Below are 6,087 nucleotides of genomic sequence, written 5' to 3' on the forward strand. Positions count from 1 at the left end.
TGTTTCAAGAATTGACAGCCCACCTCTGATATGTTTTGGGTACACAGCCTTGACTCAGACTGCTGAGAAAGTTGCTAAGTTGAGACAAAATTCTGACAATGTCTGCCAAGTTTTTAAGAATTTTTGAGACATGGCAAACGAGGAGCCCAACATTTTGATGAGAAAAATATTGGCCCAACAGGGTATAAAATCTTCAAGGGAAGAAGGTGATGAGGATTCATCCAACTGTCAGTACTATTGGTGTGTCAGTATTGATGGAACTGGGGTATGACAGCAGCTCAGCATCAGTCAGGGGCTCATTTCCAGCTCCCTGACTCTCCTTCTCCACTGATTGATCCTCTCCTCACTGGCAGAATATCTTTTGAGTATTTTGTTGAGGTGGAGAATGTGCTAATGTCTAGCCTTGAAGTCTGTGAAAGCTCAGCCACCATCCTCTGTGTGAGTTGACCAATAAATCCCTGCTTTATACTTTTAAGTGTGCTGTTTACAGATCACCTTTGCACAGCCCAGGATATCTAAACAACAGGCCTGCAAACATTTAAAAATATATAGATTTGTTCCTTTCCAGGAACAAAACACACTACATTTGCCTAGAAGAAAATTTAAAAAAACATACGCTTTTGGGGACAATTTGATAAACCATGTGTTTTTCTAGAGGCACAGAACTGAGTTAGACAAGCACAACAGCTTGTAAAGAGAGGGAAGTTTGATAGCTTTTGCTAAATGCACCATGTCAGCAAATATATGGAACTAGAGTCTAGGATTGTCAGCACATCTTAAAATCATAGAATATCCTGAGCTGGGAGGGTCTGAAAGGATCATCAAAGTCCAGCTCTGGCCATGCACAGTACAGCCCCAAGAATCTCAACCTTGGGCTTAAAAATGTTGTGCAAAATCTTAAACTCTGGCAAGTTTTGTGATTGCTTCCCTGGGAAACCTGTTCCAGTGCCCAGCCACGCTCTGGGTGAACAACTTTTTCCTAATACCCAACCTAAACCTCTTCTGATATAGCTTGAGTCCTGTCACTGGTCACAAGAGAGAAAACACTGTCTGCCCCTTCTCCTCCCCTCATGAGGAAGTTGTATTCTGCAATGAGTTCTCCCCTCAGTCTCCTCTTCTCCAGGCTGAACAGGCTAAGTGACCTCAGCCACTCCTCTTATAGCTTCCTCTCCAGACCCTTCACCATTTTGTAGCCATGCTACAAAGTTTTCTAATCGCTTTAGATCTTTCTTACATTGCAGTGACCAAAACCTGGGTAAGCAAAAGAGTATGAAAATCCATTTGCTAGCTTGAAGGTCCAGATATTATCTAAATAATATCTGACCAGATAATGGTCCAGACAATGTTTTGTTTCCTTCACTTGAAAATCAGAGAGAACACAAAAGTGAGAAAGTGAAAGATTGCCCTTAGTTTTCAGTAGTTGAAGTGGGAGTCAATAGGTTGATATATACCTTTAAATTTTTTTTTTGTTTGTTTGTTTTTTTTTTTTTTCCAGTCTTGGATTATATTCTCTGATTTGGAATGATTTTTAACTTGTTTGAAAGTTGAGTAGTGGTGTAAAAAGAATGAATTGCCTATAATACAGGATCAATATAGATATTGAATTGAAATAATGGAAAAGATTTTGCACTTTGGCAAATGTCAGGTGTGTTCAAAGAGAGCTTGACTGAACACCCAGGACATGGTTTATCCTTATTTACAGAGGTGTGTGTGGCATAAGCAGTTTAACTGTTCAATGTGATAAGTGGAGAAACTGTTTCTGCTTTTTTCCTCTTCTCTTTCTTTCTTTCTTTCTTTTCTTTCTCTTGAAAAATTTGATTCTATATTTTCAAGCAAGCTGTACTGTTGCTGAGGTATAAGGTCTCTTCTTGGATTTAAATCCGTTATTAAAATAGTATTGTAGCAGTACTGGCTAATGAGATTTCTGCTTTCCTCTCTGAGGGCTTCTTGCGGGAGGGTGAGGGCTGCGGGGCACTTACACTCCAGGGGACAGTGAGTAGCTGCTGAGCTGGCTGGAACACCACATTTTACCCTGGGGGTAAATTCTCACAATCTGTAGTGTTTTCATTTTAAGTAATAAAATTTTAAGTTTCTCTCAGGAGATAAAACTTTTTCCAGAGAATTTAGATTTGAAAATACCACAATCATCATGCTAAAATGCGTTTTTTCTCCCAATTTATGTCCAGATACTTAATAAAAAGATCATGCCTGCTGTAACAACACCAGTTCCAAATTTCCCTCTATGGCATAGGATTTAAGATTCTAAATGGATCTGTAGAGAGGAAACACTGTGTTTTGAATTTGAATAAGTCTAATAATTTTTCCACTGGAAACTCAAAAGGAGCATTTTGTTTTTTGACCAAACAACGTATTGGAATAGACAGCTGTGTTATAAAATAAACGTTTAAATAGTTATGTTTGTTATTTCTTAATTTCAGCCTCATATTGCTCAAGCCAGCACTATAAAAAGCTCTGCTATTTCATCATGTAGGGGTCAGTACTAGACAGTGTCTTTGCTTGATATTAAGCTTTCTTTTTTATATAATAACTCAACCCTAAAATATAATTACAACTCAGCGTCTTTAAAATATTAAAGTGATTATAAATGCCATATAAGTGATGCACCAAAACAGGATAAAGTTCACTGTAGGTCACACCTGCCATCAAGCTTAATATCTCTCATCACAATGCTTTTCTGCTCCCAAGACTCACTCCTGTTGTAACTTTTTTTTATGTTGAGGCTGGTTCATCATAAAAAGAACAGCTGCTCTTTGTCACCCTTAATCTTCCCAAGGTGATTTAGGTTGTTGAAGTGTTGTTTTTTTTTTTTTTTTTTTTAAACCTCAATATATAAGAGACAACTGTCCTGTGTACCCAGGGACCCGAGATTTTTTTTCTGTCCCTTCTGTTCCTTAATGGATATTATCCAAGCAACCCTGGCAAATAATCTCTGCCCTTCCTGAACTGAGCAGGTAAATTAGCCAATTACCAAAGCTCTGACAGTATTTATAACATAGAGTGTAACTGCTGGAAAATTAAATAAAACCAAAGGAGCACAAAAAAGCATAAGTACAAATTTTATCAGCTTGAAGATCAGGGAATTGGTGATGAACATTTCATTAATGCTAATAGGAGTGCAAATGCATTGCCATGTTGTGTTGAAAGTCTATGTTTTGGAAGCTAATAACCTTGAAAACTGATAGACACACTACAAGACTTGGATTGAAATTAAAAAAAGAATTAATTTCTTAAATTTTCTTATCCCAATTATTTTGGGCTTGTTAAAAATTTAGGCAGAAATTGAAAGGGAAAAACACTCTGGAAATCTAAAATGGTTAGATGAGAGAGAAACGTAGTTCAGTTTTTTCCTTAATGAGAAGGGAATGTAGTTCAATCTTTTTCTTACATGTTGAAATGCAAGAAACCTTAACATTACTGACACTATGCAAATAATGGTAAATGCAAACTCTTGGTGAATTTCAGCTGCAATTTCTCATGTGAAAAGGCTGTAAAATCAGAATCAGTAGTACAATACCAAGTGCACAGATTATGATTAGTTTTAAATTATACTAAACAGTACAAATACACAAAGGAAATTCTGCAGTATTACAGAAATCTTACACTGAATAATGATGGCAGTGAACAACACCCCTGGGCCAAGATTTTCTGCTGGTGATGACCCTGCCACTCCAGAGGCAGCTCAGAATGCTGCCTCTGCCTGAAAGAGAGATGCCAGTGTTTGGTGAATTTCTGTGTGGGGCACACTGAGAACAAGACAGGACAGACTATGGCAGGCAGAGAAGCCTTTAGGTGGAGTTAAATTTTTAAATAAGCATGGGCTGGTACTTAAGAGAGCAATAACTTACCTTTTATAACACCCACAGGCTCAGATTCTCTGTGTGGATGTAGTAAGGGATCAAAGCCCTTTTCTGTTAGGTTTATATAAGAAGTAGATAATATGAAGCCATTAATTACTCTGCTAATGAAATGTATTGATTCCCTCTTTTAAACCAGTAAATCAATTACAAAACTTTATTAATCAGTTTATTACCCAAGAGCACTTACAGTAATAAAAATAGTCAGCAATATTTCATTTTGTTTAAACATTATAAAAGCAGAAATTATCTGTTGAAATTCATGCACTATGCATTCTGGAGCATGTCCAGTTGGGAAAAGGAACAGTAATACTTGAAGACTGATTCACAGCAACATCCAAGTAAATTGCCTGGTTGGTGGGTCCTAGGAGTATGCCTGTGTCTTTCTTTGTGTTTGTACATGGACAAATAAACTGGAAGATGTAGCTCATATCAGATCTTGCAGAGTGAAAGAGTTTGTGCTCCTGTTAACTCTGTTTCTGTCCCTCAGGTACACTTCCTACCATGGTGCTGGTATGGATCCAGAGGGAGCCTTTTCCATGAGGGAAAATGGTAGCAGCAGAGTTGCTTTTGTCACTATGGTTGAGACATAGCCCCTTCTTCGCATTCTGTGAGCACATAATTTTTTGTGACTTTCAGGATTTGTGCCTTGTGTAGAAACTGACTCCATAACTATTCAAGTTTATGACACAGAACAAGGAAACTAGCTCAAGAATCATCACATAATTGCTGCATTTTGCTGAAACAAAGAAAAATTTGTTAGCATGCTTCCTGGCATAACTTCAATTCAGGCCAAGTAATCTTTGCCACACAATTCCTGTGGGAGTGTGGTGTTAGGGCTGGCATAGACCAGGGTTTCTGTCCACAGGTCAGCGTGAGGCAGACTGCTCTGGAAAGCAGAAAGTATATCCACATGCCATGGTTAGAAAGCACACTATGACCTTTCCCAGAAACCAGACCCAGTTCTGTGTGTTTATAGCTGTGCAGCTGGTGATCTCTCTCTATTTGCCAGCTCACCTCAAATGACATGCCCTCTTTAACGGGTCATGAATATGAAACAGGCTCTCTCTTTTCTCCCACTGACATCAAATCTCATGAGCCTTTGAGAAGAGGAGCCCAGGACCTGATACAAACTCGGGCAGGAGAAGGAGCAAGAGCAAACAGTATTTAACATGCTCTGGCTCTAATTTTCTTTGGTCTGCAGTAGGTGAGAGGTGGTAGGGCAAGATTGTTCCCAACCTCAGCAGCTCAGCTCTATATCAAGGACAGGAAAATGAAAAGGTCTCATTACAGTCAGATGAGATAATGGGGAAAAAGGTAAAGCAATAGTATTTTGATAAGGACTGAAGTTAATAACTCAGCTAGTGCTATGAATCATTATACAACAATTAGCCCAGCTCTGCCCACTTTCCGGGATTGTCAAGAAGAAAGGCATAAATAAAGACTTTCCTAAATTCTAAGCATACATATGCACATGTATATGCACCAATTTTAATAATAAATACTGGGGAGGTCTACTACACTATTGTTTCATAAGCCATTGGTGTAAGTGGGTCACAGTTACTGTTAAAATAGTATTCCTAACATATTCTTCTATGAAATAGCTCACAGATCATCTACATGCTTTAAAAAAACCTGTTGGGACTGGCTTATGGTGAAGAATTACTTACTTGGGTACGTGTTTTAATAGAAAGTATGTAAAGATAATTTATGTGCATGGCAGTGACGGGATTTTGAGCAAAAACCACTCTTATAGAGTCGTCAATTAATTTGTCAGCATGTTAGAACTATTTCAATGGCACAAGAAGAATCTGCCAGGACATACTGTTTACAAAATAGCACCAGCATAGCATGCAAAATCTGATTCTTACTAGTTTTTCAAAAGATGTTCTGCATAACATAAAGGAGAATGTATTAAATGTCTAACACAAGCTAATTTGTGAACAAAAGGGAAAAGCAGAGACTGGATTATCAATCAGTCAATGGAAACTGATAATTTCCATTAAAAAACCCTTTGAAGAAGGTAATGAATTGGACATGGTGCCTAAGGCACTATGCATTAATACAGAATTTATTTTTGCTTTCAAGATATCTTTGACAACAGTAGACATTACTAGCTTAAAATAATCTGCCTTTGCCAATCTCCCTGTGCAGTTAGGGCAAACAATTTAAGATGACCTATTGAATCACTGGGTTCTACATGGCTGTGGAT

This window comes from Onychostruthus taczanowskii, unplaced genomic scaffold, assembly GCF_017590055.1.
Source record: "Onychostruthus taczanowskii isolate IOZ18803 unplaced genomic scaffold, ASM1759005v1 scaffold4, whole genome shotgun sequence".
Classification (NCBI taxonomy): Eukaryota; Metazoa; Chordata; class Aves; order Passeriformes; family Passeridae; genus Onychostruthus; species Onychostruthus taczanowskii.